Below are 14218 nucleotides of genomic sequence, written 5' to 3' on the forward strand. Positions count from 1 at the left end.
TAACTCTGTAACTAGTGGTTTCTCTAGCAAACACATAGAGTGACTAGATGCAGAGGAGAACAAAGCTTCTGTGCCTTTAGTAGTGGTGGTTAATACATTAATACTAATTATATTTTTGATAAGTGCAGCTTATTATGTAGGTGTGAGGAAAGTTATACCTGCTGAAATCCTTCCTCCTTTCCCACTTAAAATGCCCCCTTTTTAATCTGGCCACGCTACAAACACATTGTGATGTTTGTAACTCTTGCCTTGGTTTAGTTCAAGCATCACATTTGGTTTCCTCTGCATCATTCATAATTCTAAAGCAGCTTTTTGCTGGTATTTGTGGAGACTGAAATGAAATTAAGGTTGCAGTCCTAAACACACTTTCCTGGGAGTGAGCATCATTGAGTCTAACGGGATTTGCTTCCAAGTAAACATGAGTAGCATTGAACTGTAAGTGTAACAACAGTACTGCTGTGAACACATCTAGAGTGTATGTTAGAAGATCCAAAGAAACATAGCAAGAAGAGACTTGGGCCCTTTCTACACCTAAGGTTTATCCCAGGGAAATGGAGGGATCGTCCATGTCTGCTCCCGGGATCTCCTGGGTGTCATTTACATGCACAGGGATGATCCCAGGACGATCCCTGGAAAAAAGGTAGGTGTAGAAACGGCCTTTGTCTGAAACCCTAGGAAGAGCCACTGCCAGTCAGTATATAGACTGTACTGCATTGGATTAATTGGTATAAGGCAGATTCTTGTGCTCTAGAAATAACATTTAAACGTCTGTATTGCTTTTGCTGGATATATTCTAGGATTATATCCAGTGTTCCCATTTTTCACATATAGAACAAAAATGGCTGGCCTTTGTAAATGAAGAGGTGACAAAAGTATGATTACACTTGATCTTAGCCAAAAGGCTGAGAAGCAAACTCCAAATCCTCTGAAAACAGAAAATGAACCCTTGGTTTAGGATTTATCTTTTTTTCCTTTGTAAACGTTCAAAGGCCGGAACTATCTCATTATACTGGGAGAAATGCATTTAGAAGTAAATGGTGGAACTCCTGCAGCTGTTTTCCCCATATGAAGCTCCATCACACCTTGGAAGAAAGAAACGCTGGCTACCGTCACTCCTCCGTGGATACTCAGTTACTTCCTGTTTTCAAACAGGAAGTAAACAAGGTGCATGAGGGCCATTCGGACCCTCGTTGTGAACACGCTGCTTCTCCCACACACAGCGGAAGAGTGCAGCAACTTTGGTTCAAAAAATATTTCAGCGTTTTTCTGTTTTTTCTTGTGGTGCAAGGAAGACCAGAAGGGGCGCGAGAGGCAGACGACGTCATGTGAGCTACCTTCGAGGAATCCGTGAGTGCCCAGTAATGAGTGTGCAATAAAACACTCATCAGATGGAGCTTACTGTTTCCCCATCAGTTGTTGTAACACTGAAGGACAGAGGGGGGTAGTTGCAAATTTTAAGAAAATGTTTTGCCTTCAGGCTCCTCCCCAGCTTCTCATTCTCACACTTCCTGTTAATCACCTCCAACTACCTACTGTGGTATAGCTATGAGTGGAGAGGAGTAACTAATGGAGCAAATGGAGAGGGTGATTTGGGCAACTGCACAGTAGATGCTGCTTCCATGGCAGAAGGGAATTTGGCATAGATGTAATGAAACTACTAGAGAAGTAAATAGTGCAGTTGTATATCTTGATTATATGTTAGGTTCCCTCACAAGATAGCTCTGAAACCAATTCCATTATACACTGGCCAAATATGTTTCCTAGATTTCCTAGGAACTGGAATAGCTAGTGGTGTAGCTGAAACCCAGAAGCCAGGCAGAGGTGGAGCCTGGAAAATATGGGCATCTCCACTTGTCGCTTGGGATACAGATGTGATCTTTCAGGATCCAGGATATAGCTTATGGTTTAAGAACTACCTTCTGGCCCATGCCATCCTGAATTTATTTCTAAAATGTTTTTATTTATGTCTTTGAATGTTAAATTCATAATTCCCCCTAAACAGAAATAATGAAACAACTTGCGAATATCTTTATTGTAGCATCAAGTTACCCAACTGCAGTCATAGGATTGTCTTAAACAGGCCTGATCCATTAGGTTTTTGGCCATCTGTTTCTTTAAATTTTACCCTAAATACTGTGCAATGATTATGCTTTTAAAAAGGCATGGTATGCATTAAATTATCAATACTAATAAACCAGTGACATTGCTTCCCGTCCCCTTTGAAAGATGGAAACCTTTATAATGAGAGAGAACGTAAACTAAGAATGAGGGCAGATGTATTTAGATCTTCTTAAATCAGGTTTTATGAGGATATTCGTAGGGTTCACCTTTGCCACTGCTGTCTGCACTGACTAGCAGCAACTCTCTAAAATGGCAGGGTGTTTAATGGGAGAGGGTCACAGGAACTGGAACTGGGAACTTGTATGTGCAAGAGCAGGAGTGCAGAACCTCATGGCCAGGGGCCAAATCTGACCTTCCTGGGGCTGATTCCTGCCCTCTGGCGCTCCCTAGATTGGCTGTATCCCCTTTTCTCCGATCAATGATCATTTGGTAGATTCTCAGCTTTTGTGCAATTTCCCCCCACTCTGAGAGGTGGAAATGCCTTTCCTAAGGCTTAGTTAAGTTTTAAGCTAAAATGTACTGGTATTTTTGGCCCCATCCCTTTTGCCTTCAGCCCCACTCACCACTGGAATGTGGCCCTCAGTAGCTGTTCTTAAATAGCATTCAGCCCCTGGGCTGAAATAAGTTCAACACCCCTGCATTACATTATGAGTACTCCTTTTGTGAATTTTTTCCAGTAGTTTGAGCGTGGGTGGCCAACCTTGCTTACAACTACATTGTCTTGGAATTTCAGTGTGGGTTATGAGTAATAGGCGTGCTAATATGTACAAATCTGGATAAATCTGAATTGTTCCACAGGACATGGCAAGCTTTCTTACCTACTTGGACCACATCTTAATCAAGTGTTTTCTGCAACTGATTGAAGTTAAAGTGTATATAGGAAGGCAGGTCTATCTTAGACCCACTGATTAGGTATTTGAATGCTCATTTCCTCAGACTTTATGCCTTGGAGCTATTCACACAAATTACAGGGCCTAAACTGATATTAGAAGTGACTTTACATTATTATTTAAATTTCTATTTCACTTTTTCTCCAAAGAATTCAGGGTAATTTACATGGTTTTTCTCCACCCCCACCCCATTTCATCCTCACAGTAACCCAGTGAAGTAGTTTAGGCTGAGAGACAATGGCCCTTTCTACACCATACAGGTGTAGAGGGAGGGGGGGCAATCCTGGACTTACCTCCTTCTGGGATCGTCCCCCCTATCCAAATGGCCAGCATGATGTCTGGGATGGGAGGAGGGACGTTGTGTGAGTGGAGGTGGCCATACAGGAGCTAGAGCACACTCACGCTTCAGTGAAAGGTGAGTGGGGAGGAAAAACCCACTCCCCCCCCCGATTCCTCCCAGTCTGGCTCCTTCCCTCTACTGATCCCCGCTTCTCATGGGGAGGAGTGAAGAAGCCGGGACGGGCGGCCACACACCTCCCGCGGTCTCGGGATCATCCTGAGACCCTGGGAGGAATCAGGCTTTCCCAGGGATTATTTATCCCTGGGAAAACACGTGCTCGTCCCCCCTGCCCCCAGGAGTCCCTATGTGTTATTTGGACGCACAGGGACTCGGCCGTGACCAGACCACATTTTTGGGCTGGTGTAGAAACGGCCAATGACTGACCCAAAGTCCTCCAGTGAGTTTCGTAGCTGAGGAAGAATTTGAACCTGGGCCTCTCTGTTCCTATTCTACCACACTGGCTCTATGATGGGCACTCTATAGTGTCTATGAGTTTTAGGTAGTACTGTAAACAAATGCAGTAAAGGGATGTACATAAACCAGGAGTGGGCAGCTTCCAAGGTTCAGGGGGCTGCATTGCCTTCTTGCTCTCCACCCACATTGACAAATATGCTGCTGAAATCTGGTGACGTGATGGGAATGGAGAGAAAAAAGCTGCCTTTGAAAGCAGAAATTCGTAGCTTACTGCCGAAATTGGGTAGTGCAGCAGGGCTGTGATTGCCAAATCCCAGCGGGAAACCTCAATTTTCTGCTTTTAAAAAGAGGCTTTTTCTCTCCACACCACTGCCATGCTGCCAGATTTTGGTGGCGGCAGCAGGATGCTACAGTAAAGGTCAGGACATGCTGCATGCGGCCCACCCTGATATAAAACCCTGCAAGCTAGAACTGTATATTAGGGTTTGTATCTGGTAATATGCTTACCTGATAGCAATTTCTATCTGCTTCCATACCAGCCCCCTCAACATACTTTGTTGGTACCTTCAGGAAGTCTAAAATCTAAATGAAGTGGCTATTTTCAACCTGTAACCAAGCCTTAGCCAGGGTTGGACTTGGAGGTCCTGCCTCCCCTACATTTTCTTTGTCCTCTAATTTTTTTTACAAACAAATAATTAAAAAACAGTTTACAATTTTGTCTTTAAAAGTTCTGCAAACCAGGCAAACCTCGCCCCCTACCTTTTTGGCATCCCCCCACCCCTAGAACGTTTAGGCTGGCTATGGGCCTGCCAAGTCCTGAGTAATAAGCAATGCCTAACTTCTCTAGAATCTCAATACTAGTTCTATTTTGGGCGTTGCATTCTCCTGCAATTTCCCCTGCTACCATGGCAGCCTGGGTATTGCGGACATCACGGAGAAACAGGAAGGATGAGGCATTTGCAATTCCTGTCTCTCCCTCCCCAATCTCTGCATGTCTGGAGTTACTCCTTTGATGCTGTTTCACATGTCATGAGGTTACTGTTTAGACCAGTATGACATAGAGGCCCCTGGAGCGATTTCTACATGAGGTGTCAAATCTCTAAATGCTGGGTGAAATGGGGAGTGTTCCAATAGCTGTAGCTTCTATTGCATTTATTATTTTATGATGTTTGTATATTGGTGTTTATATTTTATGTATTTCTTATGTAAATTTCTTAGAGGTCTTATGATATCATGTGGTATATAAGTAGTTTAAATTTTTAAAAAATGTCTCCTCCTCTAGTTTGACCCAGAAGGCTTCCAAGTCTGGCAGATGTTCCTATTGTATATATGCTGCTGTTCCTCTTGTGCACACTTGTCACCAGACGGCAGAAGCTGCAGTGAAGGGTGAGGGCTGGCTCTCCTTATATTCAGCCAGACACTCATCATCAGAATTTGGGGGAGGGGGGCCATGGCAGGACAATGTTTATATTTATTTCTTATATTTATATCCCACCATGTCCTCCGAGGAGCCCAGGGCAGTGTACATGAACATCTTCCTCTCATTTTTGATCCTCAAATAACCCTGTGAGGTAGGTTAGGTTGAGAGTCATGGACTGGACCAAGTTACCCAGTGAGCTTCATGGCAAAGTGGGGACTTGAACCCAGATCTCTCCAGTTCCAGTCCAACTCTCTAACCACTACACCACACTGGCACACACTTGTAATACACCTCTATAATGAACTCCTATCTGATGACTCTCATGAGTCAAGAAAGAAAAGTTCCTGTTTTAATTCTGAAATCACATGTTCTGCTTTTCTGAAATTATATCATGACCCATATTGGGGGCTTTTTTATCATGCACCCAACACATACAACCTTTTGTGGTAGTTCTTTTCAACAAAGCTTCCAGCCTCTGTTAAAAAGAAGAGTAAGAGTAAGAAGAGTCCTGGAAAGTTTGTGTGATGACTTTGTAACTGTTTGGCTGTCCTGATAAAGATATTGTACTGTTGATGTTTTAACTTGCAAAGTTTATACAAATAGACCAATTTATTTTAAAACTTTATTTTTCTTTTAACCTTTTCAAGGCATAATCAAGAATTTTCTCCTAAAAGTAAATGTCTCTTCCAAGGTCACACTTCAGAGACAAAACAATTAGGTAGCTTAACCATTCTTGTCCCTTAGTGGAATGCCTGCAGTTTTTGATATTGCCCAGCTTGCTAACATTGCTTTCAGTTTCTGCCACAATCATTGGCAGTGTGCAAAAATTATGCAGGGGTATGCATATTTCACCACCTTGACTGAACAATCTGCAGTTACTCATTCTGTGCTGCTGCATATTTACGAAATACATTTGTTTCTGTGCCAGCTCTACCAGAAGATAGCACCTTTTCCTCTATAAGAATAGAGCTAAGAGTACAGTGGGAAGCAGTTCCCATTGCACAGCCTTCCACAATCTTGTGCCGTCCAGATGTTTTGGACTACAACTCCCATCATCCCTAGCCACCTCTTAAGGCGGAGGGAGTGCATGAGAAAAGTGGTGGACAGGGGAATGGTCAAGCCCCTCCTCCCTTGTCTCTTTTCCACTGCAAAGTTCAAACAGTTTGGTCCTAAATACGTGTCACTTATTTCAGACATTGCAATTCCACTTTGTGCCACCTGGATGCAATTTTTACCTATTGGCATTGATTCCTATTGCAAGAGGCATCTGTTTAGCTTCACTTGCCAGCCCTCTTCCTTGGCTGAAGCAGCAATAGGTGGGCAGACCAGTTGGCAAGGAGAGTTTATTGGACTAATCATCTTCTTTTTCTACTTGCATTGCATGGTTGCTAAGAAGCTGTGTGATTCAACAAAGCCTAATTTTGGCTCATTCCCAGAAACTGCTACTGGGATTTATCTCTGAAAGGGGACAGGATCCACCCCCATGGCTATAATGTGTCATGTTCAGTGGGTAATGCTAATGAGGAGACTCGTTAGTCTTCTAGGGGAAATCCTACATCCCCCGCAATCCACTGCACTTACTGCTCCTAGTCTTCTGACATCCTGATTCATTACTAGGAAACTAATTATAGCACTGCAATCAAAGGGACTGCAAGTAGGGGTGGAAGGTCAAATGAATTTCCATAGAAAGTTTCAATTGCATTATACAGGAGGTGAGGGAGTGCAAGACTATGATTTCCTCTAGAAATGAGATGGCAGTCTGACACTTGCTTTGTTAGGGGTCCTGCCTTCTGGTTCATTCCCTCCAACTCACTAATCTGGGTTCTGCAAGCAAGCCACCAGATCCTAGTTGAGCCTTGGAAAACTCACTAAAATTGGTATCGGTATGTAGAAAAAAAATGAACAGGGTTGAAGAGAGTTTTTTGTTTGGTTTTTGGTTTTCTTTTCCCAGACAACTAAAGATAACCCACATTATTTTCATCATCTTACCCTTCTTTCGTAAGTTGGCATTAAATGCTGTTAATGCTAAATGCTTTAAATTTGTTTGGGTACTATCTAATGTTAGTCCTACCTACAGTAGACCCATTGAAATGAATGGGAGTTGTTAGTCGTGACTGACTTAATTCTCATTCATTTCAATGGGTGGTGCTTCTCCCCACCCCCACCGCCGCTCTGGTTTTGTTGTCTAAAGTTTAGAGATTTAGCGTTTCATCGGCTGGGCACCTTGTACAGCGGGGTGGGGGGAAGAGACGGAAGTTGAAACGGGTGATGATAGAGCAATGAGAGTGGGGTTGGAGCAGCCAAAGTCCGTTCAACCGACTTGACACGCTGAAGGAGAACTGTCCTCACCATTCTCTTTCATCAGCAAGACTGCCCATCAACACACACACCACCAAGAAGGGACATTCTGCAACATAGCACGAGGACAGCAATACATGGGGATGGAAGGGCAGTTTTATCCCGCATGGGGAGAAAAAAAAACACTTTCTCCACCCCAGAAAAACACGGAAAATGGAGGGGAAGAGGCGAGTGGCTGCAGGACAGGGACGACGTCATGTGAGGGTCACAGGGCAAAACGGTAAACAAGGCAGGATGAAAGTGCAATAAAACGGTGGTGTGATGGAGCTCTAAATGTGCAATACGATTGCACTCTTCAGCTTGTCTCAGGCAAGGCCGCAACTGGTAAGGAGCTATGTCGTTCTGCTAAATGGAATGACCAGCCTTCTCTGTAGAAAGGCATCTTTGTACATAAAGTTTGTTACTGTGGAGAACATTAATTATTGTGCTGATTAGAAATATAAATATTACACAACCAGGAACATGGAAAGCAATAGTCCCGTCTCTCCTGCCTGATCTACTATTTATTGTTGTTGAACCTCTTTCTCCCATATAGAGCTTTATCACACCAGCATTATACTGTGCAATCACTGTGAATTGCGTGCAAAGGACTCCGAAGTTTTCCATCTTATAATCTGCTTTTATTGTGAAGTACTCTGAAGTTTTCCAGTTTATAATCTGGTTTGACTGTGAAGTACTCCCATGCATCCTGCTTTGATTGTGCTATAAAGCCAGAAGACCCGACCTATTTTGCTACTAGTTTTGAAGCAAATCATTTGTTGTTTTCCATGCAGCAACTGGGGGCACAGGAGCAGGATTTGATACACTTAAGCTTTAAATTAAACAAATGCTTACATCTGTGTAAGTTTTAAAGATAAAGACATCAAAATTGGCACAGTAATAGATACTAAGGAGAGCTTTAAGCATACCAAATTTGAATCGGATTAGGTAATCTGTTGATTTTTTAATGATTTTTTTACATTTCTCCCCTTAAACCCTTTTCCTGGTATGCAAAGGATCTTAGGAGCGCTGCTGCCCAGGTGTGATTTAGCTAGCAACAACAACAACAACAACAACAAAAGCTTAGCGCTGTAGGGGATAATTCAAGGGAAACAGGTACATGGGATGAAGCTAATAGAGTACCACCTATGAGCTTTTTATCTACAGTTTTTGAAAATGTTTCTTTATCTTTGACAACAACAATTAAGCAGAGATAAATAATAATGCTTAAAAAATAATTCAGAAAATCAAATGTATTCACTTCTGTCTAGAGATCCCATGAGTGGAACTCCTTTCACAGAGTGCTCCCACTGGCAGAACCCGGAGGTGGGGGAGACTTTCACCTATTGTCCCCTGACATCCTCCCCCCACCCTTGCCATGCCCCTTGAAAATCTACTTTGAGGATCCTCCAGAAAAGCGTGGGAGTTGTTGCTGGGGTCTACAGGGGTGGAACTCAGCAAAATTCCTCTCTCCCACCCTTCTTCCCCCATGGGAGCCTCCAGTGGATCAAAGACCTTTCTGCAAAAAGAAGGATCCCTGTTCATGGAAGAGCAAATCATTGGGAGTTGTATGCTAACTGGGCAAGTGGCCAGACAAGATATCAGATCTCAACAGCTGTGAATTTGGGGCAATATAGTTGTCATCAAGCACTCCAGAGAGGCATTCCATCATGTATGTAAGGTATTCTGTCACATAAAAGTCACTCACTGCTAAGATGCTAATTCTAAGAGTTCTGCTACTCAGTCTTCAATGTCACACGGAACGTTCGATTTCTAAGCCTGTGAAATAAGCCGTCTGTTGTTTTGACTTCAGTTTCTTCCCATGTACAGCAGGCACAAGCAAAGTTTTGCTGGGGGTGGGTGGGGAATGCAGTGAATCTGTGTATTAAAGCCCACCCCTCTCGCAAACCTCTATGCAGCCTTGGGGGCTGTCTATACATTGGGAAACCCCTATGGTGGCGGTGGATCTGCGGGGCTTTCTCATGGAGCAGCACATTGAAAAAGTTGGGGACTTACCCCGACCTTTTCAATGGAAGTAATGTCAGTATGAGTCTTTGCCATCTGACGTTGCTGTGGGGCCAGTCTGGGGGGTGGGCCCTAGTGTAAAGCTACCGGTGATTGGTCGTTTTCCACCAGGAAGTGGGCGGAGGGGGCAACTCCAGTACCTGCATGGCCACTGGAAATCCTGTGCTCCCGGCTCCTCAGTGTCAGGATTACCTGATGCCACCCCAGGAGAGAAAAAATATGGGGTTTGGGAGGGAGGCAGTGCCAACCTGGTGCCGTGAAGACAGTTGCTTGGACACCCAGTCATCCCAGTCCAAGGCTCAGTACTAGAATTTCTAGACATTTAGTGGCAAAGTTGTGCGTAAGATGCCTTATAAATAGCATCCCTACTAGCCAGAGCAGTTGTGCCTCTAGAGGTTAAATTGCCTGGCCTGTTCCTCACTTTTGAATTTTACAGTAGACAGAGCTAAGAACTCACAGACAGTGAGTTCTGGGCAAAGCTGGTAACAGGCCCGGGCCAGAATGGAAATGAAGGTCCCATTTCAAACTGCTCATTAAGTATTTTCTAATCAGTTCTAAATACATATGAACTAGAATGATTTATTAAAAAGGTAATGGCAAGCACTTTTATTCAAGATGTATATAAGACATCTTTGTCTCTACCAGGGGAACTTGGAGTAGACCCCCTCAAAATCGTAGTCCCATGCCAACTGGCCCCACTGCCCCCCCCCCCCAGCCCTGCTCACAGAAGGCAAAATAAAACACGCTTAGGCAGAGCAAAACAAAATGGGAGAGCATATGCACCACATCCTTTTTAGGAGTGTGAATGTCTAGCACTATGCAAGCAGTATGAAAGTGGTATATGGCATGTGTCAGTGGGCCCCAACAGTTGTCAGTGCACTTCAATACTGCTATAAAGCAGTAGTGTGACTCCTGCCTCTTATATACTGCTTTCATACCGCTTTTATAGTGCTATATCCTGCTTGGTGTAGATCTGGCCTGTTTCTACTCTGGCTGCTGCTATGATGCCTCCTCCTCTTTGCAGACTATGCTAGAAGCCTCTTTGTCTGTGGTCTTCCTTAATGTTCATGAAGGAACCTGTTTGTGTGTTTGGCAGCACCTAGTAGTTCATCTGCCCTGCCAGGTGCTAGGGCAGCCAGATCCCATCTGGTGCTTCCCAGAAGTGTCCTGCTGGCTGGGGATGATGGGAGTTGTAGTCCAACACATCTAGAAGGCACCAGGTTAGGGGGAGTGTCGTAGGGATACATTCAAAGAACTTGCATTCAATAGAACTGAAGCTTGGAGCCGGTCCAATGTCCCGTCCCTGGCATCTCACATACAATGTTCCTAACTGATTTCCCAGTCTGAATTTTATACCTTCAAATATTTAAATTGTCCAAGATGATATTTGTAATGATATAGAATAATCACAAACATCTACCTTATTAAAGAATACTAATTCTTAGTTGCTGTTGTTTTCTTTAAAAATGAAATGTTCTTTGCCCTCTCGCCCTGCCGTCTACAGTCGCTTTCCACTGCTTCTCTGGTGTAGGTGTGTGCGTGTGAGGCTGAGTAGTATGCATCTGGGTCAGAAAAATGACATTTTGTAGAGCATGGTGTGTGATTTAATCCATTAGCACTGTTCAGTTGCAACTCACAAGCGCAAGAGGAGTTATTTTGAGCTGAGGGGCTGTGTCATAGACAGAGCGACCTTTTTCCTTTTGTCAAATGGGTGGCATCACTCCCCTTTTGCCTGACTTTCATACATTCAACTCTTGTCAGCTTTACTCACTGATGAAATTCGAAGGCTTTGACTAGTTTTGTCAGTGTAGCCACTTCTGCTCTAGTATATACTTATCTGCATTTATCTCTGTTGTGGGGGGTTTATTTGTGTACACATCATCTTTGGTGTTTTAATCATTGCTCTTCACCACTTGCTTAGTAGGCCTCACTGGCGGCTTGTCTTGATGCAGCCCCCATTGCAAAGCCTTTCGGGGGCAAACCCCAGAGACTCTGCTTAAAAAAAGTCAGGCATTACCCCGAGTTTTTTGGTTGCAGAGTCTCTTCTGCCAAGACTCTTGTTCATGCATTGGTTATTTCTCGGTTGGACTACTGCAACCTTCTTCTCACTGGCCTTCCTTCTTCTCACATCAGTCCGTTGGTTTCTGTTCACCACTCTGCTGCTAAGATCATCTTCTTGGCTCGCCGCTCTGACCATGTAACTCCACTTCTGAAATCTCTTCATTGGCTTCCAGTTCACTTCAGAATCCAATATAAACTTCTCCTGTTGACCTACAAAGCTTTTCACTGTCTAGCTCCTTCCTATCTCTCCTCTCTCATCTCACACTATTGCCCCGCTTGTGCTCTTCGCTCCTCTGATGCCATGTTTCTCGCCTGCCCAAGGGCCTCTACTTCCCTTGCTCGGCTTCGTCCATTTTCTTCGGCTGCCCCTTACGCCTGGAGCACTCTTCCAGAACATTTGAGATCTACAAGTTCAACCGCAGCTTTTAAAGCTCAGCTAAAAACTTTTCTTTTTCCTAAAGCTTTTAAAACTTGATTTTGTTCTGACTTTATACTGTTAGTTTTACCCTACCCAGTGCCTGTTTACCCTACCCTGTACCTGTTTGCATTCTCTTCCCCTCCTTATTGTTTTATTATGATTTTATTAGAATGTAAGCCTATGCGGCAGGGTCTTGCTATCTACCGTTTTACTCTGTACAGCACCATGTACATTGATGGTGCTATATAAATAATAATAATAGGAATAATAATAATGGTTTCCCCTGATTGGTCGCCATCGGCTGGGCTGGACAGGGAACGGGTCGGACAGGGAGCTCCAACTTGGGCTCCACACTGTAAATAAAAATATTTTTTTTTTAAAAAAAAGGGGGGGTGGGAGGAGAGGAATGGGGCAGCCGGGAGGCTGCTGCCACTGCCGGTCCAAGCACCGGGGAGAGGGGAGGAATGGGGGCTGAGCACAGGGGAAGGGGGAGGAAGGGGGCAGCTGGCTCTCCACCCTCTGACCTTGCTCTGGCTTCCCTGTTCCTCCCACCCCCACACACCCCAGTTTTTTTATTTTTTTGATCCGTAGACGCAAAAGTTCGGCTTCAACCTTCATCTTCAAACTTGGCATGCCTAAAGCCCTACTTAAGAGCTACCATGCTGCCAAGTTCCATCTCTTTGTCTTTAAAAATGAGGGAGCTGTAAGCATTTTGGTTAATTCCAGTAGGCTATAATGATGCGGTTATCCAAAAACGGAATGGAAGTGGCCAGGCCACGTCCATCACAACATCCATCAAGGACAAGAACCAATGAACTGGAGGGGGAAGGAGAAGGGACACGGTGGAATGGGAGAGTGAATAATCCACCAGATGAAATAGCGCAACAGCGCGTGCATATGGAAGTGACCAGTGCTTGCTGCGCTAATGAAATGGAGGTCAAAATCACTGGTGCATATCAGGGGGGAAAAGTAGGTGTGATGGAGCTCTCTGGCTGTGCAAATGTAGAGAAAGCAATCTCCAAGGCAGAAGAAGGCACCGATATGGAATAACTTTGCTTTCCCACAACCCCTTTTCCCATGGTTCAGGCAAACTGCTAAAAAAATTATAAACTGAAAAGGCTTGTAAACCAAGAGGCTTTCAACTCTTCCCCCAACTACAGTTACCAAGACCTGCCTAATACATTTCCCACTGCACCCCATGCAAAATGTGGCAGGTTGAAAGGAAACGCCACATGGCTCTTGCTAGTCCTTTCCTTTTTTACTTCACAGGTTAAGGAAAAAAACTTCAGGCCCCCGTCTTTATGGTGGTGCTTTGGCGCCGCAAGGTGCCTTGCCACCCGCATTTGCGTTCCTTCCCAAGATCTGCATGGGAAGGAATGCAAGTGCGAACTTTTCCGGTGTTTAAAAGTAAAAACAAAAATTGGGGGGGAGGGAGAGGAATGGGGCCATTCCTCCCAGATCTCCTTTTAAAGTTTTTTTTTATTATTTATCTCTGCAGCTGCATAGATACAGATAATAAAGGGGGGCAGCCAGAGGGAGGATGTGAGGAGAGGGGGCAGTAACTTGAGGCTGCCCGTTCCTTCCCCCATTTTTCTTTATTTTTATTATCTGAATCTGCGCAGCTGTGGAGATACAGATATTTTCTTAAAAAAGGGGGAGACTGCCCGTTCCTCTCCTCCCCTCCCCTCCCATTTTAATTTTTTTTTTACTTTTACAGGGGCCATCCATGGCGACCAATCGGGGGTGCCATGGGCTCCACTGCCAAAAAAGTACCCGACTTTTTTGGAACAGGGTTTCCAGGGTTTGCCCCCGGATGGCTTTGCAATGGTGGCTGTGTCATGTAGATGACGTGCAGCTAATGGGAAGCCACCCTGGGGCAAACCTTTGTGTAGACATGCCCCAGGTACCATCAATATTATTGCATGGCAGGAGCTGAGGTGTGGCTGTGAATTGGGTTTTGTAAGGCCGAGAAGGAGGTTGTTGTTTTGGTCAGTTCTCTCTGCAATAATAGGTGAAGAAGCCCTCAGTTAGCAATAACATTGTGCAGAAAACCTCATTGAAGGTCAAACTGGAACAGAGGCAAGATTCAGAGATCAGATTTCAGAGCAGGAATTTGAGTCTCCCATTCCAAATTGGAAATCCTGGGGAGCTCTGATTTGGTTGAGGAAGGTGTGGGAGTGTTGCCAGTGCTA

General features: G+C 44.4%; 1 protein-coding gene across 2 annotated transcripts in view; it reads left to right on the plus strand.

Moving 5' to 3' along the window:
• BTBD19 (BTB domain containing 19) overlaps positions 1-14218 on the plus strand; it is a 66517-nt gene that overhangs the window by 30392 nt on the left and 21907 nt on the right. The window lies entirely within an intron of this gene.

Source organism: Elgaria multicarinata, chromosome 1 (genome assembly GCF_023053635.1).
Source record: "Elgaria multicarinata webbii isolate HBS135686 ecotype San Diego chromosome 1, rElgMul1.1.pri, whole genome shotgun sequence".
NCBI lineage: Eukaryota > Metazoa > Chordata > Lepidosauria > Squamata > Anguidae > Elgaria > Elgaria multicarinata.